The sequence below is a fragment of the Pan troglodytes genome, chromosome 5, assembly GCF_028858775.2.
Source record: "Pan troglodytes isolate AG18354 chromosome 5, NHGRI_mPanTro3-v2.0_pri, whole genome shotgun sequence".
Classification (NCBI taxonomy): Eukaryota; Metazoa; Chordata; class Mammalia; order Primates; family Hominidae; genus Pan; species Pan troglodytes.
In genome coordinates, this window is record NC_072403.2 from 27435071 (window position 1) to 27462163 (window position 27093).

The 27093-nt window shown below is 43.5% G+C and overlaps 1 long non-coding RNA gene across 1 annotated transcript; it reads right to left on the reverse strand.

The window, feature by feature from the left end:
- Positions 1-774: 774 nt before the first annotated feature.
- LOC101058664 (uncharacterized) lies at positions 775-26687 on the reverse strand. Its single transcript, XR_169651.5, has 4 exons — positions 26331-26687; positions 17206-17275; positions 4930-5020; positions 775-1245 (listed from the first exon to the last, which is right to left on the reverse strand). It is a non-coding gene; the product is annotated as an uncharacterized LOC101058664 (long non-coding RNA).
- Positions 26688-27093: the final 406 nt, after the last annotated feature.

Genomic DNA, 27093 nt, shown 5'->3' on the forward strand with positions numbered 1-27093 from the left:
TCTCGAACTCCTGACCTCAGGTGATCCGTCCGCTTCAGCCTCCCAAAGTGCTGGGATTACAGGTGTGAGCCATCGCGTCCAGCCTAAAATGCAATTTTCTTACATGAAACCAAAATACATTAAAAACTGTGTTATGCCAGGCGCGGTGGCTCACACCTGTAATCCCAGCACTTTGGGAGACTGAAGTGGGTGGATCACCTAAGGTCAGGTGTTCGAGACCAGCCTGGCCAACATGGTCAAACCCCTGTAATCCCAGCTACTGGGGAGGCTGAGGCAGGGAGAATTGCTTGAACCAGGGAGGCAGAGGTTGCTGTGAGACAAGATCGCGCCACTGTACTCCAGCCTGGGGGACAAAGTGAGATTCCGTCTAAAAAAAAATTGTGTTACAATTAAAATGCAGCATAGAACTTAGAAATAATATATAGTTTTCTTCTAGATGCCAATGACTCCAAAAGGTATTTTAAAAATTTCTATTTGGAAGCTTACAATATAATAATCTAGGTAAATGATTTATAATTGTTGGTACGCATACTGTTGTTAAACAACAACAACAAAAATCTGGCCATTATAGAATGCTCGAGAAATTACAAACATACACAAAGAAGAAAACAAAAATAATCTTCATCCCACCACCCTGAGATAATCCTTGTAAGTTTTGTGAATAGGATATTCACTGATCTTCTCCGTGTGTGTGTGTGTGTGTGCACGTGTGCATGCACACAAAATTGAAATGATTTTAACATGGAGGGCACTTGCATACATTCTCAAAACAAACTGTTTTCATATTTATTGACTTTTTCTTTAAGATACAGATAAAACTATAATAATACTAAAAATACTAAATACTACTACTAATAACTACAGTATTAGGTTAGATACTTTAACATGCCCATAAAAATGATGGTATTAGACCTGGATAGAAAGGCTTTTTCTTTAATTAAAACAATGTAAAAGTGATAACTCCTCAATACTGTTTTGACAATGTTTTTCTCTATTTAAGTCATATGACCACACACCCTGGGGGTTTGGAAGAAAACATAAATTTTATGAGAGTCGGGTCACAACGAAAACAAACAAAGAATTCAAGAATAATCTGTCGAGTTTCACACGGTCATGCTTACAACTTCACAGCAAACCTTTGGGATTAAATTGTGACATTTCCAGGCTGAGGATCCAGAGCTGGAAACCCTCCTCCTGTTTTATTTCACTGACGTTTGAAGAATGTTGGTGGTCTCGTAAGAGAACCTAAAGAGAGGGAGGAAATAGTCAACATTAGGGAATAATCTAGGGAAAGGAAAATATGATTTCCTTTCTTCTACCAGAAAGTATAGCTGATCAGCCAAGATTAGGTTTTCTTTGTGCAAGGCCGTTTCCTGGGGTGCAGAAAGAAAATATTAAAACTCTTCATTAAAAAAATTATAGCTTCTATATATGTACAGTTCTATATACTTTACAATATATGTTAATATAGTAGGGCATTATACATATTTTATAAACTAACAGGTATATGTATATGGGGAGCTAACTGAACTCATATTCGTGTATATTTGGGGATATGTATACTCAAAAGCCTTTTCAGGAGAGGAGTGCACCATCCAAACACATCGCCGCTTATCTTCCCTCAAAATCATTTCTTTATTGGAGTCTTGCAAGGGATTTTATTACATGGCGGAGAATCACATCCTCACTGGAAAATGCTCTGAAATTGCTTTTTATATGTGTCTTTTTGACAACTGAACTAATTATTGAATGGAGTCGGTAGAGGAAGGGGGCCTGTGGCCCCCGCCCTTTCTCCAGGCCAAGTGAGAACAGATTCCTTCACTAGTTCAGCATTGATCAAGGCCATTCTACATGAGCACCATTGAGTACTGTGAGGGAAACAGAGATGACTAAGACATGGTTCCAGTGATAATCAATAATTGAAGGAAAAGTGAAACTCTATACTGGAAATATGGGCTGGGTGCTGGGGAAGTGCTGAGGAGGGAGCACTTAGTTCACACTGGAACTGTCAGGGAGGTTTCCAAACGGGAGATTTCCGTGGGCAATCTGGAGAGCTGGCAGCCCTGGATAAGGAACCAAATAGAGCTATGGAGGTGTGGGAAGTATTTAGTCTGTTGGAAAAAGCAAATTGTTCAAACAGGTGGGATCCCAGGCTATTTAGAGTAACAGAAAGAGCCATAGATGGGACTGGAAAGGAGATTATGGAGGTTCTTGAACATTGTGCTAAAGAGTCCAAATAGTAGCTCTGTAAGATGGTTAGCATCATCCTCATTAAAAAAAAAAAAAATTTTTTTTAGATGGGGTTGCACTCTCTTGCCTAGGCGGGAGTGCAGTGGTGCAATCATGGCTTCCTGTAGCCTCAAACTCCTGGGCTCAAGGCATCCTCCTGCCTCAGCCTCCCGAGTAGCTGGGACTAGAGGTGAATGCCACCATGCCTGCCTAGCATCCCCATGTCTACACATGAAAAAACTGAGGCTCAGAGAAGCTCAAAGTCACAATGCAGGTATACCGCAGAGCTGGCCTCAAATCCAACATTCTTTCCACTTTTAATTTATAACAGAAGTATAAAAACAAAGATGCAATATAAAATGCTTTTGTGCATTATTGGTTAATTGTCATGTGCATTTAGAAGAGGTAAGCTGAACCAACTAATAAGACTTTATAGCTGTATTATCAGTCCTTTTAAATTAATATATTTGAAAATCTGCTATAGTGCCCACAATTGCAGCTGTTAAAGAGTTAATGACAGACACTGAAACCAGCGTGGCCTTCATGTGCCTGGTGTCTGAAGCAGTACCCGAACCATAGCAGGTGCTCCATGAATGCAAAGGAAATAAAACCGATTCCATTTTTATTTTAAAGTCAATTAAATTTGAATTCAATCAAGAAAGTTGATTAGAAGTTGATTAGAAGATGCATGCACACAAATACATTTGAAATGAATTTATGTCTGTTAATTGTGGATTTGAGATTTTATTTATGAAAACTAGGGTCTTTGAATTTCCACTTGATATCTACCTAATTTTTGTATTATTGAGAGAGTCCATTGGTGGAAAGTACCCAGGGTTAGGAGCTAGATTTAGGTTTGAATCTTTTTTTTTTTTTTTTTTGAGACAGAGTCTCGCTCTGTTTCCCAGGTTAGTAAGCAGTGGCACGATCTCGGCTCACTGCAACCTCCATCTCCCGAGTTCAAGCGATTCTCCTACCTCAGTCTCCCAAGTAGCTGGGATTACAAGAGTGCACCACCACACATGGCTAATTTTTGTATTTTTAGTAGAGATGAGGTTTCACTATGTTGGCCAGGCTGGTCTCAAACTCCTGACCTCAAGTGATCTGTCTGCCTTGGACTTCCAAAGTGAGCCACCAGGCCCAGAAATATTCAGGTTTGGATCTTGACTCTACACTTGTTTAAACCTTGGATAAATCTTGATTTAACCTTGGATAACTTCCCTAAGTTTCCATTTCCTCATCTGTAACATGGGAATAGTAACACCCCTTTGCAGGATCATTGGAAGTATTAGAAATAAACTCCACATAAAGTCCGTATGTATAAAGATATGTAAAGATGCACAGGTATGCTACATACAAAGTCACGTAGTAGGTACACAATAAATTGTGGTCATCATTGTTATTTTCTATTTTAATTTTTTAAAACTCTGTTACACTTCAGACAGATAGTCATTTTGTTGGCTAGCCTTTCTAGCTCATGAAACCTGTGACTATGTTCTATAGCCATATAATTTCCTCAAGCTTTGAACATTAAAATTAAATACAGAATAATCCTGCAGATATGGATAACTTCAGCTCAGCTGTTTCCTATCTGTGAAAATATCACAATTTATTTAATAACTGATGTCAGAATAGGTTTCAAGCAACCTATAGAATAGTAATGAAGCTGGGTTTAAACAAATGTGTCTGTTTATATTTAATTCCCTCCACTTTCTGATAGAATGAACAGTTTTATTAGAAAATAATCAGTGTGTGGATCTCTTTTCTACACACTGTTTCCACCTTAACTACCTAGACCCTCTTAATCTCCGTGATTCTCATTGAATTGGGTTCTTAACAGATAACAATGAATTTTAAGTACAGTGGGTACCGCATTCTTCATTCTGTGGGGTAACTGATTTGATGGAACAATAGATTTTGAGTTCCAATCTGGGGCGGAGTGCAGAATTTACAGAAAAAAATAGATAACTCGGCAAAATAAACAATATCTTTCGAGGACTTATCATTCCCTCTCCAGAAAGGGCTGGCAGAGTCATTCTTTTGCTATGTATCTTATTTTGTTAGAGACATAAATCTCAGTTATAAAATCAGTTGAGGCCGGGCACGGTGGCTCACATCTGTAATCCCAGCACTTTGGGAGGCCAAGGCAGGCGGATCACTAGGTCAAGAGATCAAGACCATCCTGTCCAACATGGTGAAACCCCCGTCTCTACTAAAAATACAAAACTTAGCTGGGCATGGTGGCGGGTGCCTGTAGTCCCAGCTACTCAGGAGGCTGAGGCAGGAGAATCACTTGAACCCAGGAGGCGGAGCTTGCAGTGAGCCAAGATTGCACCATTGCACTCTAGCCTGGGCGACAGAGTGAGACTCCGTCTCAAAAAAAAAAAAAAAAAAAATCATTTGAGGACTGTGTTATGCAACTTTATAAACCACATGCTTGAGAGCTTCACAAAGTTTCCCTACAGTCAGAGAATCCTACTCATCCCCCTTCGCTCAGGAATTTTTCATTAGAGGCTTGAGGCATGTGAGTTAATAGGGTTCATGATCCCCATTCTGTTTTTCCTCTAAGCAGGTCTCCTAAGAGCATTAATTTGCGCATTCTATTTCAATAGAGACTTTAACACAAAAAAAGGTCAAATTATTACCCACATAATTTTTGTCACTTATTAGAAAAGTCTCAGTTGTCAAGTCCCTTTTCACCTGAGAAGTTCATGTGAGATGAGTTCCAACTTCTTTGCAGTGATCCGTGCTGATATTCAGCATTCTGGAAATTCTGCATGCAAATCTCAACCTGTAGGTGAAAGTTACCTTTTAACCTTCAACTCCCCCTTCAATAAAGACAATTTTCAACCTTTCTGGTAACAGACATTAGTTAAATTCTAACAGTCTAATTTTTTTGTTGTTTGTTTTTGTATCAGCCATACAACATCCCCAAATGGTTTGCTTTTCTAATAAAAATGAATTTTTTTTCTTGGCTGGGTTTTTTTTTTCTCTCTCTCTCTCTCTTTTCTATGTTGCTCAGGCTGGTCATGAACTCCTGGCCTCAAGTGATTCCCCTGCTTTCCAAAGTGCTGGTATTACAGGCATGAGCCACCATGCCCAGCCTTAAAAAAGAAATTTTTAAAATGCAAATATTCCCTACTGTCATGGGCTTCTATTTGAAGGCAAGAGTCCAAAGGTCTTTACAGAGGGTCTCCTGCAGTTTGCTGGACCGCAGGCAGTCACTATGGAGGAAGAATAGGGTGGGAGGACTCAGGGTATCCCCACCGGCCCCTCTTTCCTGCCCAGTGGAGCCGACAATCCTAGGTCAAACTGTGGGTCCCGCAAAATTCTACAGAAAACCCTGATTAGAGGCCTAAAGAATAAATCCACTGGTTTACAAGAGGCTTTCCCTGACCTCATAGGGTGATTTAGAGGGGGCCCAGAGATGTCATTCACATTTAAAGAAAAAACGCAACTTGAGTCTTGTAGCTTGAGTCTCAGGCTGGACTGCACTTATTCAAGTGCCCTCTTGTTCCTTCTCATCATGGTCTCCTAAGATGCCAGGTGTGGGCCTCCAGCTATTTGGTCCAATACTTAGCAAGAGTGATTGTCTGTATCCTCTTAGTGGTACCCTCTGTGCTGCTTGGGTCTGAAGTTGGAAGGGTGATACTGAGGCAAAACCCCAGAGCAGCTTGTTGACTTTGTTTCCACTGGCTTCTCCTCGTGTTTTGGTTGACTTGGTCAACGTGGTTCCTCCCAGCATTCAAGACTCCATATAGAGCACCATTCAAAACCTGTTCTGTCTTCAGGGAACTTTTATTGCAGGTGGTTTTCTACTGAGGGAGAAGGTAGGAGAAGTGTTCAGATGCTCTAAAAATTCAAGTTCCCCAAAAGCAAAGGATCTTGCCACATCATGACTTTTTCCTAATGAGCCTCTCTTTGCAGGGGAAAGAGTAGTTCTGATTGAAAGGCAAAATCTCTCCCTTCCAAGAAGGAAGCCTCCTCAAATCAGATCATTTTACTTCTCTGCTAGACACCTTCTCATCCTTTCACATCTTAGTAAAAACCAGTGATTAAAATGGTGCTGTCTCTGCATGATAGGGTCTTTTGGCACCTCTCAGGCCTCATGCCTCCTCCTTCTTTCTGACCCCATTCCAGCCTCAGTGGCCTCCTCACGGTCCCTCCAGCATGGCCAGCACGCCCCTGCCTCTGGTCTTTGCACATGCTGTGCCCCCTGCCTGAAATGCTGTTCTGCACATCTCTGCAGAGCTCTTTCCATGGCATCTTCCAGTCTTCACTCAACTGCCACCCTCCCAAGTGACACCTTCCCTGACCATCCCATCTAAAATTACACATATAACTCCCATCCTCCCCTAGCACTCTTTCCATCCTCTTCTGTGCTTTAGATTTATTCTTAGCACCCATAACTGTCTAACGTACTATTGTTCAAGCAAGATAAACAGGAGGCCATTTACCGGAGCCTGTCTTCGTACTTTGTGTTCCTATGTAACAACCGCCCCCGCCAACTAACTTAGTATGTAAACCAGCTGAAACATAAGTGAATAGTATATATATATATATATATATATATATATATATATATAGTAACAAATAGCCAAGTTTCAGCCAATCACAAGCAGCCAACTCATCACACCATGTCCAAATAAGGCAAACACCTAGCTGTAGCCAACCAGGTGATTGCTCTGCTCTGCTTCTGAGTTCAGCTCCTGCTGCTGGGCTGAGCTGTCTGAACTTCTGGCTCTGAGGGCTCCCTAACTTAGGAATCCTTCTTTGCTCAAGTAAACTCTTAAATTTATTTGAGAGACAAACTCTGTCTAAAAGTTTTTTTTAACACTATGTAGTTTGAAAGTGTATATCATTATCTGTTGGGTTTTTTTTTTTTGAGATGGAGTCTCACTCTGTTGCCCAGCTGGAGTGCAGTGGCGCGATATTGGCTCACTACAACCTCTGCCTCCAGGGATCAAGCAATTTTCCTGCCTCAGCCTCCCGAGGAGCTGAGATTACAGGTGCCTGCCACCACGCCTAGCTAATTTTTGTATTTTTAGTAGAGACAAGGTTTCACCATGTTGGCCAGGCTGGTCTCGAACTCCTGACCTCAAGTGATCCACCCGCCTCGGCCTCTCAAAGTGCTTGGATTACAGGTATAAGCCATCACACCCAGCCTACCTGTTGGCCTTTAAAAATGAAAGTACCACAAGGGAAGGGATTGACATCCTATTTGTTCATTCCTGTATCTGCAGCACTTAGAATGGTGTGTGGCCGGCACATAGCAGGTGTTCAATGAACGTGGGGTGAACAATGAATGGCTGAACAAAGAATAAAGTGAGGACCATTTGTGGCTTTATTTTTTTATTTTTATTTTTGAGATGGAGTCTCGCTCTGTCACCCACGCTGGAGTGCAGTGGCACAATCTCAGCTCACTGCAACCTCTGCCTCCCAGGTTCAAGTAATTCTTCCACTTAAGCCTCCCGAGTAGCTGGGACTACAGGTGCCACCACCACGCCCAGCTAACTTTGTATTTTTAGTACAGACAGGTTTTCACCATGTTGCCCCGTCTGGTCTCAAACTTTTGACCTCGAGTGATCTTCCCACCTTGGCCTCCCAAAGTGCTGGGATTCTAGGCATGAGCCACCACGCCTAGCCTATGGCCATTCTTGACTATCCTCAGCCAAGGGCACCCAGCTCATGCTTTCCCAAGGGCCACATGGTTCTCGCAGCACCCCGCAGAAGATCAGAGGTGCTGCCCAGACTCTGGTTGTGCTCCTGAGAAACTGAGTCTTCTGCATCCTCTTATCATTGGCCATTGATCTGGCTGGAGATGCAAACTGTGTTCCTTGCTTTTTTGTATGCATAAACTGAATGTTTGAAGCCTCACCTTCCTTTGGATACAGATGAAATCATATTTAATGAAATATAAATCATAATAACTCTCAGCCCCCCTCCACCCCGCATAATTGCAGGAACTCTACGCATCCCCCCCGCCCCAGCTTTCTGTTCACGTTCTTCCATGCCAAACTCGCTAAGGCCCTTGTCAGTGCCCCTGAGAAAGGTCCCCACTATGCCTAGCCCCTGAACCACTGGGAGTCTCTGCCCAGCACCAGAGCTCCTTCATGGGCTCTAAAGGCGCGAGGGGAGGAAAGCAGCCAGCTGTTTCTGCTAGTGATACCGGAGCAGGGCAGGGAAATGCTGGGTAGAGAAAGGCGGGGTCCCTGGCTAGGGCTCCACCCTCGGGCCTATACTCACGGACCTATGTGAGAACAGGCATTTCTGTTTTCCCGCCTAAATGTTGCATTTTCCAACACCACCCTGGCCCGCCATACCCCCTATCCTATGCCTGTAAAAACCCCGAAACCCTAGAGGGGACAAACACAAGCAGCTGGACGTTGAGAGGAACACACCAGCAGAAGACACCGGCAGAAGAACACACTGACAGACACCAGCAGACGCCCGCAGGTCATCTACCGCGGGACGACGCAAAGTTCAGCCGAGGGCAGTCAGGGGAGAGCTGTGCCGCCCGACTCCAAGGGAAAACCACCTTCTCACTCCACACCCCTTCTGGCTCCCCATCCATCTGCAGAGAGCTACTTCCACCACTCAACAAAACCTTGCTCTCAGCCGGGCGCGGTGACTCACGCCTATAATCCCAGCACTTTGGGAGGCCGAGGTGGGCGGATCACGAGGTCAAGAAATCGAGACCTTCCTGGCCAACATAGTGAAACCCCGTCTCTCCTAAAAATACATAAATTAGCTGGGCGTGGTGGCGGGCGCCTGTAGACCCAGCTACTCAGGAGGCTGAGGCAGGAGAATCGCTTGAACACGGGAGGCGGAGGTTGCAGTGAGCCGAGATCGCACCACTGCACTCCAGCCTGGCCACAAAGCGAGACACTCCGTCTCAAAAACAAACAAACAAACAAAAACCTTGCACTCGTTCTCCAAGCTCACGTGTGATCCGATTTTTCTGGTACACCAAGGCAAGAACCCCGGGATACAGCAAACCCTCTTTCCTTGCTGTAAGGCAGAGGGTGTAATTAAGCTGATTAACACAAGCCGCCTACAGATGGCAAATCTAAAACAGCACCCGGTAACACACGACCACTGGGGCTTCAAGAGCTGTAAACATTCACCCCTAGACACTGCCATGGGGTCAGAGCCCATGCTCCCCACGACCTGCCTGTCTGCCTGCTCCCCTAGGGGTTTTGAGCAGCGGAGCACCTGAGCCGCAGCCCCATCACACGCCCGGAGATGGGAACAAGGGAACTTTTCTCGTTTCACTTGGACTCACAAAGTCTTTAGGTGACCACAACTACTTTTGGTCCTGGGCCTGCACTTTCCAATTACACAGTTTATAGGCAAACCCTCCAGCTGGTGGGAGAGTAGAGAACTTGCATTCTCTTCTTGCTCCCCTCTTCCCCTTCTCCTTCTAGGCGTTCATGCAAAATAATACCCTTTGACTCCTGCACCCGACACAGATGTTTCTGGAGTTGTCGTCCATGTGCCAGAAGTTCCTAGTCTCTGACCTTATAGGACACCTTGCAATTCATTCTCATTCTATTTAGAGGATCCCTTCATATGCTAGTCCATTCTTGGTTTCTGGCTCCTAAGTTCACTCATTGTTTATCAGGGGGCAATTCTTATTCACCCCTTACTTACTCCTTGGGAGAGTAAGAATTGCCTTCTGGAAACACAACACCAATTCTCTCAAGGCTTTCTAGGAAAATCTGCTATAGATTTCTGTATATAAACCCACTTCTTTCTTTCTTTACTCATAAGCTCACTGATGGAGCATAAACCAGCCCACCCCTACTGGAGTTAAGGTCACTTCCTTCTTGGAAAATCAATATTTTTCTTGTATATCACAAATTAAGAGTTTCCTCGTAGAGAAAAAAATTATCCTAAAGCCTAAAGTCATCCTGCTTTACTTTTTTTTTTTTTTTTTTTTGAGATGGAGTCTCACTCTGCTCACTCTGTTGCCCAGGCTGGAGTGCAGTGGAGCGATCTTGGCTCACTACAACCTCTGCCTCCTGGGTTCAAGCAATTCTCCTGCCTCAGCTTCCCAAGTAGCTGGGACTACAGGCGTGCACCACCACACCCAGCTAATTTTTGTATCTTTTTAGCAGAGACAGGGTTTCACTATGTGTTGGCCAGGCTGGTCTCGAACTCCTGACCTTCGGTAATCTGCTCACCTTGGCCTCCCAAAGTGCTGGGATTACAGGCATGAGCCACCATGCCCCACCCTGCTTTACTCTTAAGATCTCAAATTATGACCTTTCCATATTCCTTCCATCCATTTTAGTCCCCTCCCCACACCCTCATCATAAACCTTCCATTTGTGACACTCTCTGATTGGAAAAATATGAATGTTAACAAAATAATGTCCTGCCTTCAAAAGGGAATGTGTTGTGTTCAGCATCCTTTAATGATCTGGTTGTAGCTTGAAGATGCCTATTAGATGTAAGCAATAGAAGTAGGAGATAATGTTGTGGGAAGTGACCAATGTTTGGTGCCCACCTTAGAATCATGAAAGAGAGTAGTTCCTGTTCTAATTCCTGAGCAGTGAGCTACACATAGCTGTTTCTAAGGGTAAGAGGTCTTGACGCCGCTCCTCCCTACAACCTGCCTCACTGTGCACCGTGCATACTGAGTCTCCTGGTCCTTTGCACATTGCTTTGCACACTTATCCTGCTTTGCCGTAGCTTTAGGACAAACAAGTTTGCTGAAGCTTCCAACGTGTACTTCTCTTTGAAAATGGCTCAAAGCTGAAAAAACATTAAGGATCAACTGTTCTCAGAGGAAGAAAAAGAAAAATATGCAGGGTTTGTCACTGCCAGGAAAAGTGTTCCTAAACTTTCACCCAGAATTATATACTGTGCTTTCATAAAGGCTGTTCCTAAACAGCTCCGGCTGGTTCTCACACAGCAACAAGACAGCCTGTCATTGAGACGGCAGACCACTTCTAAACCCCTTCTCCAGGAACCTGCAGGCTGCAGGCCAGTTCCAGTTAAAGCCCTTTACTAGGTAGTGGCCTGGTCTGCTGCTTCCAGGCTCAATTCAAAGTCCATAACTTTTAGAAATAAATGTTTCTTGTGGAAAGGGTTGGTGTCTTAAGGTTGCTGCTTCCAGAATCTGTTTTTACTGAAAATGTGAACTGTTTTTATTATCAAATGTCTTTAAAGCCTTGTGACCTGAAACAAAGTATCACAAAGGTTTGAATGTTATAAACTGAAAAACAGAAAACGGGCATACTTCAGCATTTTAACACATGAAAATGTCAATCTGTAGTTAAGGCTCAAATTTTCAATAGCTTCAGTGGCTGACACAGATTCTACTTGGAATCGCTGCTGATTTATTTATCCTGGAATAAATGCAATGCCATTATATCTTGGTGACAACAGAAACAAGCTTTGGCCAGGTCTGTGCATAGTTTAGGGATGAAGAAAATAAGTTTTGAAAGGCAATGGGCATTGCTGATTATAGATTTTTATTAGGAACAGATGTGGGGCTCTGGTTTTTAGTGGTAGACAGACTGTTATTGAAACAAGTCAGCTGACTAAAAACCATAATATCTTCTTTTTTAGGAAAGAAAAATATTAACAGATTGAATTCATAATCTTTTTCTTTTTTGTTTGTTTGTTTGTTTGTTTGTTTGAGAGGGAGTTTTGCTCTTGTTGCCCAGGTTGGAGGGCAATGGCGCAATCTCGGCTCACCACAACCTCCGCCTCCCGGGTTCAAGTGATTCCCCTGCCTCAGCCTCCTGAGTAGCTGGGATTACAGGCACCTGCCACCATGCCTGGCAAATTTTTCTGTTTTTAGTAGAGACAGTTTCACCACGTTGGCCAGGCTGGTCTCGAACTCCTGACCTCAGGTGATCCACCTGCCTCGGCCTTCCAAAGTACTGGGATTACAAGCATAAGCCACCATGCACGGCCCATAATCTTTTTAAGTGATCACCCACTCCAGGCTATAACATATCTCCAGGCTAAAGCTGAGGTTTAGGAAGTAATTATAACAACCTCTTTTACCACCATGCTTAAGCTTCAGATCTCTCCACTTTAAATTTGTTTATGGCTGTCCCCTTTGGACAGTTTTCTCCTCTTAGGGTGTATTGATTCTAATGCCAAGTTATATACTGTGTGATCATTTTATGTATTCCAGGGCTGTCATTTTTCTTTCTTTAAGGAAAGTGTAAACATTTTGGGTCACTTGCTGCCCTATTTTGGGATGGGTCAGCTAAAGGGGAGATTTTAGACATTGTGGATCATTTCCATTTCTCTCTGACATCCACCTTTGCTCCCAGCCATTTACTGAGATCCCTCCATTTAAGGATACTCCCTGGAAATTTCAAATGACACTTCTAATCATAGACCATTGGCCACAAGTTGGCATATTCACATGTGGCATATTCACTTGTGAATGGCCACAAGTGGCATATTCACATGCCCACACCTAGCTTCAGAGGAGGCTGGGAATTGGAGTTATTCCAATCCAGAATGGTGCTCATATCAAGCAGCCATGTGGCCAGTTAAAGAATCAGGGCTTCACTTTCTAGAAGAAGGGAATTGGGTAGTGGGAACATTGGTGGTCTGTAACACAGGCTTGTACCAAATTACTCTCTTATCAACAGAATACGGCAGCTCCTTCTCCTCCATGTTTTCATTTAAATTTGATGTTGTCAGACACTTTGATTTTTGTCAATCTGATGGACACTCATTCATTTTTTTTTTTAAAAAAAGGTATATATCCATACCCTGCTTTCATTCTCTTTGCCTCATAGATAACCATTCTACTGTATTTTAATATATCTTTGTGAATATTGTGCGTACTGTACTTTTTTTGGTATGCATCCATTTTTTAATTATTTCATAAAATGATCGATTCTACATCTTTTTTCAATAAGCACTGTGTTTTTAGCTTCCATCCGTGTTGCTATTTGTGCATCTACACTTTTGCAGCTGATCACTAAGTAACACTCTGTGACATTCACCCACGCATTTTACTCTCCCAGTGATGGATGCTTAAGTTGCCTCACTCCCTGACATCCCTTATGCCTTACAGCAAGCCCGTGTGATAAGTCTTATCATTCCAATTTTACAAATGAGAAAACTGAGGTTCAGAGGGGTTAAAGTATTTGCCCCAGGTTCCATTGTTAGGAAGAGGGAAAGAGAGCCAGGAGAAATCCCCTCGTTAGTTGTTGAAGAGGTGATGCGTCTCTGGTATGAGATCAGAAGTTCCGGCTAAAGTGGCCGGGTGCGGTGGCTCACACCTGTAATCCCAGCACTTTGGGAGGCCGAGGCGGGCGGATCACGAGGTTAGGAGGTTGAAACCATCCTATCCTGGCTAACACGGCGAAACCCTGTCTCTACTAAAAATACAAAAAATTAGCCGGCCGTGGTGACAGGCGCCTGTGGTCCCAGCTACTCGGGAGGCTGAGGCAGGAGAATGGCGTGAACCCGGGAGGCGAAACTTGCAGTGAGCCAAGATCACGCCACTGCACTCCAGCCTGGGCGACAGAGCAAGACTCCGTCTCAAAAAAAAAAAAAAAAGATGTTCCAGCTAAGCTTCCCTGCTCTGCGTGTCTTCTCCATTCGGCTCCAACGATGCCTCCAAGTTAAAAGCAGAAATTCTTTTCTTTGACTTAATGATTCCTTTCTGATCAGAATCCAAATAGATTGTAAGCCTCATTGCGTATTTATGCCTTGTGGTTAAATGAGTTTTCAGCCCCTTTCTGGGGGTGTATAGCTCTTGAGGGTTTAGAGGGCAGTGTATCCTTTGGAACAGAATTCCACTGTGAGTGTATGAAAACCCAAGTAACAGTGGCTTCAACAAATGGCTATTCAGTTATGCAAGTGGTTCCCAAAGCGTGGTCTCCAACCAGTGGCAGCAGCGTCCTCTGGAAATTTGTTAGGAATACAAGGCTCAGGACCCCACCCCAGACCTTCGGAATCAGACACTCTCAGGAAGGGCCCATGAATCTGTGTTTTTATGAGACCCCCAGGTGATCCATGTGCCTACTCGGGTTTGAGAGCTACAGGGTTATCCTCCATAGCAAAAGATCCAGGGTTAGGCAGTCAGGGCTGGCACCATAGTACCAGCAATGCCAATGAGCATCCAGGCTCTTTATGCTCCCCTGCTTTGCCATCTTGAGCATACGGCTTTCATCTCTGGAAGCAAGATGTATTTTATTTTATTTTATTTTATTTTATTTGTTTGTTTTTTAAGAAGGAGTCTTGCTGTGCCACCCAGGCTGGCATGCAGTGGCCTGATCTCAGCTCACTGCAACCTCTGTCTCCCGGGTTCAAGCGATTCTCCTGCCTCAGCCTCCCGAGTAGCTGGGATTGCAGAAGCGTGCCACCACGCCCGGCTAATTTTTGTATTTTTAGTAGAGACAGGGTTTCACCATGTTGGCCAGGCTGGTCTCAAACTCCTGACCTCAGGTGATCCGCCCACCTCGGCCTCCCAAAGTGCTGGGAGTACAGGCGTGAGCCACCATGGTCGGCTGGAAGATGTATTTTAGATACCTCATCTGCATTCCAGCTAGAAAAAAAAGGGAAAATCCAGGGTGGTGCCTATATCAAGAAATCTTTCCCAGAATCCTCTGCTTATGTCTCCCTGAGAGTAAAAGTCACATAGCCATGCCCAGATGCACAGAGTCTGGATAGGTGAGGATGTGTTAACTGTGCACATTGTCATTGTTCTCTTGCCCCCAGACTGGGACTCTGTTAGTAGGAAGAACAGGGGGATTGATGCCACGTGTAAGCAAATCAGCAGGTTCTATTTGTACTTAAAAGCAGAGATGGGAGAAGCCACATTAGAGCAGTAAATAGTCAGGAGTGGCTTTAACCTGCTTCATAATTTTTCTGGAGGTTGGCCTTAGTGTGAAGATAAGAGATCTGGACTCTTTTCCAGCCTGTACACTTGAAGGAGATTGCTGTTTCACCTGCATGAACAACAGTTGTTTGGATTTGTGGCCAGCAGTTTCCTTTTGTCCTTGGAGATCAGGAGAAGTTCCATAATTCACAGCCACTAAATCTGTAACACTAGCCCCAGCACTGAGACTAGATTCTGTCTTGCAAAAACCACAGAAGTGATTAGCAGAGGGACAGAAACAGATTAAGAAGGGCTTGTTATGCTGAGTTTGTTTACACGAGCTCCCCACCCACCGCCCAGGAGAAGGGATCATCATTTATTTTTGCCTCTTGGCCTTGAGCCTGTTTTTTGTTTTTTCCCTGAGTATCTCTGCCTGTTGACATACTCTCCAGCTCAGGGTTTTGTTTTTGTTTTTTCACTTATTTTCTAGGTATACTTGGGAATAGGCCTCTGAATAGAAAGATAATATGTATTTTTGTCTTAGTCCTCCAAGGACTGTCTTGTGAAAAAGAATAACCAGCCCTGCCCTGTCTTAAGCATTGCAAAGTGCAGGGAGCTGGTTGCCCAGTAGCCCGTGGGCATGCTTGGGCCCTCCAGCCTTCCCTGGAAGGGGTGGGGCCCCTGCAGCTTACAGAAGATCTTTCATGTTTCCTTGCTCCTAGGAGTGGGTTGTGCCCATCAACACTACAGGTGGGTCCTAGGCAAGTGCCAAACAAGCAGCTGCACAGCCCAGGGACTTTGAGCTGTTTGCAGCTCTCCTCTCTTTGTGCCCCTGCCAACTCACACACACCTGGGATTTCACCAGCTGCCTGCCCACTGAGCCCCCTTCCCACCATGTGACCTAATCCTCATTACACCTGCTCCTCTGCAGGGCAGCCAGCCGGTTCCCACCTTGCCTAAATAAGGCCTGGGGAGGTTTGAACAAGACCTACGCTATTCATGCCTGAAACAGCCAACTCCCACCAGTTTCATGGCAAATTACGAGGGATTGAGGTTTACTGTGAAGAAAGGCTAGACCTGACAATTAATCAGCCTGGTCATATGGGGATCAAATTAAATTGGACCTGAGGCCTCAGCTCCAAAATGGAATCAAATTTTCTCTTTTGGCAGGATACGTGCATTGGACTGAGACTACAAACACAGCCTGTCCATCTTCCTTCTTTGCATACAGATATTGGTTTGTAATTTTAAAACACAGCAAAGAGGTGAGACAAATACTATAGTTTGAGTTTTTAAAGTGAATGCAGGGCTTCTATTCAATTCAGCAAAGATTTATTTTGTCCTTTTCCCTAAGAAGTCTCTCAGTTAGGTGTTAGGGGTAAGAAGTCTGCATAATACCAGATCTGCATCTTCAGGGAAATCAAAATCCAGTAAAGAAGATAGACATGTTATTAATATAAATTTGACTATTAAGCACAAGAACATAAAGCTATAGAAACCATTAATTGTCATTGGGGATTAGCAATAACTTTACAGAGAAGGTAACATGTGAGCTGAGTTTTGAAAGATGAGTGGCAGCTTTGTGCTTTCTCTCTTTGGGCAGACACTGTGAAGTGTCCTGCAGTTGGGATATTTTCTTTAATGGTGTCTGACAGTGTTTTGCACCATTACTGCCTCTCATATTCTGTGCATGAGTATAGTCCAAGGCTAAAAGCGGTAATCACCTTTGGAAACTGCCAACAAACATGAATAACTCTTCTGGGGCCAACTTTTCTCAAGGAAGTAATAAAAGTACTCTTGTGGCTAATGGCAGTAAGCATGAAAGTCTCTTTCTGGCTCTCTTACTGCCTTGTGACTTTGGACATGAAACACAATGTATCAGTCAGTTGCCTTTACAAATGTGGGCTCTTTGTGATGGTGTTAATCAACCAGCAAATGAGTTGTAAGCACTTACTATGTGCTTGGTGCAATTCATTGCCACTTTTCTGAGTCACAAAAGTGCAGAAAAGATGAAAAATGGCATAGAAAGGATACTAGTTGTAATATATAAGGAGGAACTTTGTAATTTTAAAACAGAGTATCAGTTTCAGAAATAACTGGAGTGATCACTAAAGTATTTATGCAGCTTGAAAATTTTAGAATTCTAATAACTTTTAGTCCTTGCCTCACCTTCTTCACTAGAGATCACCTACTGTGGTAGACCAGGAGCCTTCAGTGCTGTTTGTCGATATTTCCAGTTCTGTTTTTGGAAACACAAGGGATTACATTTCGTCAGCTCCCTGAGTTTAGGCCCAGCCATATGTTTTGCTTTTACCAGTGAAATGTGAGTGGAAATGGCATTTCATATCCGAGTCAAACACCTAATTGCAGTGCTCAGTTACACAACCCTCTCTTCTGCCTCAGCATCATGGAAGCCTTTTTTGATAAAGAAGGGCTTTGCTGAACCATCCTAAGGAGGAGAGCTTCCTTGAAGAATCATGTGGGGCTGCTATGGACTTTGCTTAACTAAAAAAATAATAATAACTGTGAATTTTTTTGTTTGTTTCTTGGAAAGCCACTGAAATTTAGGGGCTGCTTGTTACTGCAGTATAACCTAGGTTGTCCTTACTAATGCAACAACTGAATAACCATTATTAACTATGTTAACATGTAAGAAAATGGAGTAATTCAGAACACTCCCACCTTGGGTAGACTGACACATAGAAGTCATCTCAAGTTATTCTGTGCTTGGTAAGGCCCTTTATACACAAACCTGCAGCACTAATTCAAGTTACCTCTTTTTTTTTTTTTTGAGATGGAGTCTCACTCTATCTCCTAGGCTGGAGTACAGTAGCACGATCTTGGCTCACTGCAACCTCCGCCTCCTGGGTTCAAGCGATTCTCCTGCCTCAGCCTTTCAAGTAGCTGGGATTACAGGCACCTACCATCACACCCAGCTAATTTTTGTATTTTTAGTAGAGACAGGGTTTCACCATGTTGACCAGGCTGGTCTCGAACCCCTGACCCCAAGTGGTCCACCTGCCTTGGCCTCCCAAAGTGCTGAGATTACAGGTATGAGCCACCACACCCAGCCTCTCATTTTAATTCTCATATCAACACTATATGATAGGTAGCACTACCCACATTTCACAGGTAAGATTCACAGAGTTCCACTAACTTGCCCAAGACCACGTGTAATTGGCCAGTGTGATGGCAAATCCTAGGTTCTCTCCCTTAAATTTGCTGCCTCCCAGAACTGATATAGATGGTTCCCTCCTGGTTCTATTAGTTTGTACATATTCACATGAAGCCAAACCCCACCACATGGACCAGGTAATTCATTTCCCTTTCTTACTATGCTCTCTAACCTCAGTCTCACTTGAATTCTGTCTGAATCAAGTGTCTGATAGACATTTCCCTTCAGTGTCAAGGAAACCAAATGGAAGAATGTGGATGGAATGGGGAAAATCCACCCCAACTTCTGGAGAAAACAAACCAGATAATTGGTCAACAAGGGTGATCGTTATGCGTGAAGCACAGGCAAAATTTTTATGTCGCATGTACATTTAACAACAACAACAAAACAGAATTTCAAAAGCTCTCAAAAGGCTACCCACTCTGTTTTTCTAGAAAAGATGGGCCAGGTGCGTTGGCTCACGCCTGTAATCCCAACGCTTTGGGAGGCCGAGTCGGGCAGATTATGAGCTCAGGAGATCGAGACCAGCCTGGCCAACATGGTGAAACCCTGTCTCTGCTAAAATACAAAAAATTAGCTGGGTGTGGTGGCACGTGCCTGTAATCCCAGCTACTCAGGAGGCTGAGGCAAGAGAATCACTTGAACCTGCGAGGCGGAGGTTGCAGTGAGCCGAGATTACGCCACTGCATTCCAGCCTGGCAACAGAGCAAGACTTCATCAAAAAAAAAGAAAAGAAAAGAAAAGATGGTTGTAACCCACCCAGGGCAAGTGTTTATCAGTCTTAACTTCAATGATCTTCAATAAAATTTTCACTATTTCATACCATAATTTGTTTTGGGGAAACTCCCAAGTTTCCCCATATTTGCATATGGTCTTGCAGTCCAACATCAAGGTTATTATATGCAGGACAGAGGGATGCTCTTTCAGGGTAGGGACCCTGGCAATCGTATCAACTGATGGATCTCAGTGCCTCATTTAACGCCAGGCAGTAAGCCCTTAGAGACATTTGTTAAACAAATAAATAAAGTTAAAGAACTCATGACCACTGACATAGAGTACAAAATAAACACACAAATAAGAATGTGGTTTTACCAAAATGAAAGGAAGACTTGCTTTAGCCAATCACATGAATGATTGTCCCTCAAGATCTGGGTTATGCAACCATAACTAAGTTACATACAGGTCTTATTAAAGTCTAAACTCAAAAATGAAAAATGATTTCTTCCTGCATATTTAAGCTGAAAACCTCCTTAGGGGGTTTCTGTTTTATGTACACTAATTTAATATTAATAAGAATTATATTGCTATGCCTAATATATGACTTTGGTGAGGGAAGAAATGTACATGGGGCTTTTGGACATTTTTGATTAGGGATCTGCTAGCATCTGGACTTGGCTTTCACAAGTGTAAACAAAAGCTCAGTTGAATGAGCAATGGACGTGCCTTGCCGAGTTGCTAAGTAGCAAGACGCTATTTGAGGAAGCCCATATTCTTCTTTGAAGTGTAATTCACCTGGCTCAATGGCACCGTTGGACAGCTGGAGTTTTTGAAGTGACCATTGCTATTAAAGATAAACAGTTCTGGCTGGGTGCAGTGGCTCACGCCTGTTATTTGGTGTACTAGAGGCCAAGGTAGGTGGATCACTTGAGACCAGGAGTCTGAGACCAGCCTGGTCAACATGGTGAAATTTCCTCTCTACTAAAAATACAAAAATTAGCTGGGCATGATGGCGCACACCTGTGGTTCCAGCTACCTGGGAGGTTGAGGCACAAGAATTGCTTGAACCCGGGAGGTGAAGGTTTCAGTGAGCCAAGATCACGCCACTGTACTCCAGCGGGGGCAACAGAGTGAGACCCTGTTTCAAAAAAATAGAATAAAATAAAATAAACAGTTCCTGATTTAGCAAAGTCTAATTCCAATGTATGTATCATCATTCCACAGTGAAGGTAAGAGATAAGAGTCACCAGAGGGATTTTATCAAGTCTCTCTCTCTCTCCACACACACACGCACACACACACACACACACACACACCCCAATATGGTAGATATTATAAAGATGTAAGATATATCATGCATATACGGATGTATGCCACGAAAATCAAGTTCTAGGAATCTACAATTTGCTATGAATGTGTCTGCTCTCCTTTGAACTATTAAGGCAACTCTGGACCCTGAGTGAATTTCCTTTCCTTCCTGTAGTTGGTTGTTTTAGGGAAAAGTTTAAACAAATTCTTTGTCCACTAGAATCACATGGAGGGATTATGGTCAAGGTCATGCATAGGTAACCAGGTTGCGAGCTCTTTGCAGTCAGCCAGGCTGGTGTGCAGTGGCACGATCATAGCTTACTACAGCCTTGGACTCTTGGCCTCAAGCGATCTTACTGCCTCAGCCTCCCAAAGTGCTGGGATTATAGGCATGAGCCACTGTACCCGGCCGTGACTCATTTTTTAAAAATCCTTTTCGTACCTTGTCTTGCACTAACTAGATGTCTAGTAAGTGTCTGTCAAGTAGGCTATGTATATACTTGTATCCGGTAACAAAGCTGAGATTATACTTGTACAAACTCTACAACCAATATTTTGCTGTCAGCTTTTTGATAATGGGAAAAAGTTGGTTTTGCTCTTAGGATTTATTGGGTTTGGTTTCAGACTCATTATAAACAATGCTTCATCTTTAACTTTCAAAGTAATGAGCTACAGTACAAAGTACTTTTTTGAACCGTTTGAGGATATGCTGGCGACCAGATATCCCATCACCCAGAATACTTTAGTGTAGATTTTTCCTCCTGTGAAGGAACATTCTCCTACTAGACCACAATACAACCATCCAAGTCAGAACATTAACATTGATTGTGTTACCCTCGAATCCTCAGAGCCTATTCAAGTTTCTCCAGTTGTGGTTATAACATGCCCTATAGCAAAAGGATGCAGTCCAGAATTACACATTGCATTTAGCGATCACAGCTCTTCACTTTTCTTTTGTTAGAAACTGTTCCTCAACCTTTTCTTGGCTTCCATGAGCCGACACACTTTTCAAGTGTACCAGAGGCTGACTTGATAGAATGCCCCTCCAATGTGCCCTGTTACAGGTGGTGTTCAGTTCAACTGCTTAAGATAATGTGTGCCAGGCTTCCCCACTGCCAACGTACTGTTTTTCCCTTTCTTTTCTTCTTTCTTTTTTCTTTTTCTTTTTCTTTTTTTTTTTTAGAAACAGAGTCTTGCCCTGTCACCCAGGCTGGGGTGCAGTGGTGCCATCATAGCTCACTGCAGCCTTGAACTCTTGGGCTCAAGTGGTCCTCCCACCTAAGTCTCCCACGTAACTGGGACTACATATGTGCACCACCACACTAGGCTAATTTTTAAATTTTTCAAAGAGATAGGGTTTTGCCATGTTGCTCAGGCTGGTCTCAAACTCCTGGACTCAAACAATCTGCCCGCCTCAGCTTCCCAAAGTGCTAGGATTACAGGTGTGAGCCACCACACGCAGCCCACTTGATCATTTGGAGAGATGTGCTTTCATCAAGCAGAAGTCTGAAACGTTCATTATAATACATTTGAAGCTAGAAGGTACCTTAAAGATAATTTAATTCAATCATTTTATTTAGGAACTACTTAATTTCTAGGGATAATTTTGCTTATTCTGATTGAAGATAAATTGAGTCTCATTTTAAAAAAAAAATTTGTTGGCCAGGCACAGTGGCTCACACCTGTAATCCCAACACCTTGGGAGGCTGAGGTGGGAAGATTGCTTGAGTCCAGGAGTTTGAGACCAGCCTGGGCAACACAGTGGGACCCCATCTCTACAAAAAATTTAAGAAATTAGCTGGGCATTTTTACCAGGTCGAGGCTGCAGTGAGCCGCGATCATGCCATTGCACTCCAGCCTGGGTGACAGAGTGAGACCCTGTCTCAAACACACACACACACACACACACACACACACACACAACCCATAAAACTTCTGTATAAATGAAGATGTGGTTATAAAGGAGCTTCTGGAGTCAGAGACTCTGTCTCAAAAAAAAAGAATGGAGCAGACTTAGGAATGGGAGGCTGAGGGGAAGCTGACCAGGGATAAATGGAGAAAAGCAACAAAGCAACCAATCCCTTCATGAGCCTGATTTGATTGGGGCTAAGAGGAATTTATAAATGTACAGTGAGAGAACACAGCCTGCCTTGGGAAGTTGAATGGATTTATGTCTCTCCAGTCACGTGAAATCTTTAGGTGATGTACTTCAGATGTGATTGAGGTCAACTGCAAATAATAGAAAATCAGAAGATAGTGGCCTAAAGGAATAAGGGTAGATTTGTCTTAGAAGGTTGGAGGTCACTGGTTGCTGGCAGTGGTTCAGTAGCTGAAAGATAAAGGCCAATGTCTCTGATTCCCTTGGCCTTTCTCTCATGATTCCAAGATGTTGCTGTAGCTTCAGGTACCATGTCTGCATTTGAGACAGGAGGAAAGGAAGAGCAGCATTGCCAGACATATTGGTCCTGTTTCATCAGGAAAACAAAAGGCTTATTCAGGCCCTTCCTCACTACCCCTCCCAGTAGGTAGTCATCCACTGAACGTCAGTCTAAGGTCTCACATGATCACTTCCTGCTACAGTGAAGCCTGGGAAAGTGAGGACTTAACTTTCCCAGTTTCTATAGTAGAGGCATGAAAGAAAAAAGCAATTAGGAATGGATTTTGGGTCCATCAGTCTATTTGTCTGCCACAAGAAGACGGATCATTTATTTTTCATATCTCATTTGGAAGACAAGAGAAGTTTCAGTTGGACACAAGAAAAAAAGTATTTACCCTGAGGTCAGCCTACTGTGGCAGACAGTGTAGACAGTGATGCCTCTATCTTTGAAGAGCTTCCAGTTGTGAAAGAATAGATTTTAGAAGATTTAGACATTCGGTTTCCTGAATCCTGAAGACTGACCAGATGATTTCATTAGATCTATAATCATTTGATTCACTACTTCAAAGCAATATGTTCCCGACCTCTCAAAGCACTGTGAAATACCAAAAAATACAAGATGGCCGCGCCTCCATCCTTCAGCCCCTCTCCCCCTCTATCCGCTTCATTGGAAAACTTCCAAAGGCACTTTGGTTTAGTGGTTCTAAGCATAATGCTGTTTCTCTTATTCAAAATTGGTTTCAAGTATGTCATGAAAAAATAAAGTACTCGAAAAATGAAGTTTAAGTAAAACATCAGGAAATCAAGATTTGTTTAGTTTACTGAAATGCATTTGGATAAAGCCAAACATTGATCAATGACTTGAATATGATGGGAGCATTTTACAGGAGAGTCACAAAACTTCTCTAGCCATAATATTATAAAAGGTTGTGTGTTCTGCTTATTTTTAAGTAAATACACTTGCAAATCACTTGGCAAACCTGTTGAGAGCCCATGGTTTCTTTCTGCTTCACCTCGGTTTTGGCTACACCAGGTTCCCTAATGGCAACAGCTAACCTTTTCCAGATAATCCTTCATGCCCCAGGGGAGGAAAGACAATACCGCATTGTGAACTCACACAAGGTTTGCAAATGTGGTGCAATTTTGGTGTACTAGTGGCCTGAACTTTACAAACCCACCAAAGAGTCCAGCCAGCCTGGACTTGGTAGCCAGAAAGCATGAGAAAGACTGGTAAAAATCCCTTTTCTTCACCACGTTTAAAGAAGATCTAAAAGACTTTCTTACCTTCTAGACCTTTTAACCACTAGAATGAGCACTGGGATTGGTTTCACAATAGCCAAACAAATGATCTCTTTCACACATACTTTTTTTTTTTTTTTTTTTTTTTTTTTTTTTGAGACGGAGTCTCAGGGTTTCACCATGTTGGCCAGGCTGGTCTCGAACTCCTGACCTCGTGATCCGCCCGCCTTGGCCTCCCAAAGTGCTGGGATTACAGGTGCGAGCCACCGCGCCCGGCCCTCACTTATACTTATTTTTATTACATTCCCACAATCGTTTAGGGAATCCTATTAGCGTCTATTGCCTCTGTAGAGTTTTGGTAAGTAAAAGCTCTTGTTTTCACCTTGCACCAGGCTCTATGTGAAGTGCACCATAAGTTATCCCTAATTCATTTCATCCATTCAACAGAATTTTTTTTTTTTTTTTTTTGAGGCAGGGTCTCCCTGTGTCACCCAGGCCGGAGTGTAGTGGTGTAATCACAGCTCACTGTAACCGTAAACTCTTGGGTTGAATCGATCCTCCCATCTCAGCCTCCTGAGTAGCTAAAACTACAGGTACCTGCCACCAAGCCCGGCTATTTTTCTTTTAAATTTTTTAGAGATGGGCTCTTACTATGTTCCCTAGGCTGGTCTCTAACACCTGGCCTCAAGTGAGTCTTCCTCCTTGGCCTCCCAAGGAGGAAGACAGGTGTGAGACACCACACCCAGCTCCATTCAACAGATTTTTATTGAGCATCTACTTATGAGCTGGTGTTCTGTGTTGGAAATACATGCTATTGCTAACCCTCACAACATTACAAGGGAGTTGTGATTAGCTACATTTTAAAAATGTAAAAAACTAAGCTCCAGGGAGAATAAACAACTCTCCAGGTCACACAGCAAGTCTGCGGCAAAGCTAGGAGCTGACTGTCGGCTCTGTTCCACTCCATATTCCATGCGCCTTACCCAGTGTCTCACTGCTGCCTTCTTCCTGTCAACCGACTTTATCACAAAGGCCCAGCATTTTGAGACTACAATTCATGAACTTTTTTTTTTTTTTTTTGAGACACAGTCACTCTATCGCCCAGGCTGGAGTGCAGTGCCTCAATCTCGGCTTACTGCAACCTCTGCCTCCCAGGTTCAAGCGATTCTCTTGTCTCAGCCTCCCAAGTAGCTGGGATTACAGGCATGCACCACCATGCCTGGCTAATTTTTTTTTTTTTTTTTTTTTTTTTTGTATTTTTAGTAGAGATGGGGTTTCACCATGTTGGCCAGGCTGGTCTCAAACTCCTGATCTCAGGTGATCCGCCCACCTCGGCCTCCCAAAGTGCTGGGATTATAGGCAAAAGCCACTGCACCAGGCCCAATTCATGAACATTTAAGGTTACTCTGCCAAAACAGGTGACACTCCTGGTACAAAAATTCAAAGCAGGACCTTGCCTTTCAGTGAGGCTGGTATAAAATTTCATTCACTCAGTCCCTCTCCTTCCTCAACAGCTCATCTTCAGAATATGATTTCAGAAGACTTTAGTTCTAGGGATAGCTAATCCATGCTTCTGTTAATCACCTTGGCGGACTAGCCTCAGATTGGGAATTCAACACATCCTGGCAGGAATATCCTCAGAGAGGTGAGGAAAAACACCCATCTGCAGTCAGGAGGCCCTGCGTGTCTGATCTACTTGCTCACCATCAGGACAGCTCGTAGTGGTTTAGCTCTGTATGGTCCAAGTTCAGGGTTGTGAGAAACAAATGAGATAACACATGTAACAGCAGCTTGACAATTGGAAGGTAATATATTTTAAAAAGATGATGATCCTAGTTTGCAATACAGAAGGGACTGAACGTTAAAGGTGGAGTTGGAGAACCCTTCAGCTCAACTTTACAAAACTTTTTTTTTTTTTTTTGAGACAGCGTCTTGCTCTGTCACCCAGGCTGGAGTACATTGGTGCAATCTCAGCTCACTGCAACCTCTGCCTCCCAAGTTTGAGCAATTCTCCTGCCTCAGCCTCCCGAGTAGCTGGGATTACAGGAGCTCACCAGCACCCCAGGCTAATTTTTGTATTTTTAGTAGAGATGGGGTTTCACCATGTTGACCAGGCTGGTCTCAAACTCCTGACCTTAGGTGATCCTCCTGCCTCGGCCTCCCAAAGTGCTGGCATTACAGGCATGAGCCACCACGCCTGGCCTTACAAAACTTTTAATAAAAGATTATTCAATTATGAGACTCCAAGGAAGGATAATGAAATGAAGCATCTTCTGTCACAGCCCCTCTCTCACTGGTATCTGGGGCATGAAATTCTAAAGAGCGTTCATTCTTCTTGAGCATAAACACAACTGTGGTCAAAAGTGGGCCGTCTCTGTTCCATCAATCTTCTAAAAGCCAAATATGATGATTTAGCAAAGAAAGATATCTAGTGGAATATCCATCACAGCTTCTTCTTTTTTAGAGATGGGGTCTCACCGCATTGCTCAAGCTGGTCTCAAACTCCTGGGCTCAAGTGATCCTCCTCCCTTGACCTCCCAAGTAGCTGGGGCTACACACTCGACTCCATCACAGGTTCTGAATGGAAGGTTTATAGTGTATCAGAGCCTCATGAAGGCAGGGAGCTACTTCCCTTGTGGTTGGTGAACCTCACATTGCCTCTATATGGCCATAAGCAAAAATCACAGAGGCGGATTTTGATGTGTCTAAAGAGGCAGTCATGGCTGGGCACAGTAGCTCAAGCCTATAGTCCCAGCACCTTGGGAGGCCAAGGCAGGCAGATCACTTGAGCTCAGGAGTTCAAGACCAGCCTGGCCAACGTGGTGAAGCCCCACCTCTACACACAAAAATGTACAATTAACCAGGTGTGGGGGCATGTACCTATAGTCCCAGCTACTTTGGAGGCTGAGGCAGGAGGATTTCTTGAGCGCGAGAGGTCAAGGCTGCAGTGAGCTGAGATCACACCACTGCACTCCAGCCTGGGAGCAAGATCTTGTCTCAAAAATAAATAAATAAATAAATAAATAAATAAATAAATAAATAAATAAAGACACAGGTACAAAGGAAAGAAAACGAGGAACACTTGTGCTGGTCTAAAGCCCTCTGTAAAAAAGGGTGGTGCGTCTCTGATGTACTGAACCCCAGGGGGAAGGCGCATCACCTGAAGCCCATTTTCTACCTCCTCAAATAACTTCTCCAAAGCCCTGGTCTCCTTTCCTCCTTTCCCTCACCAGCCTACTGC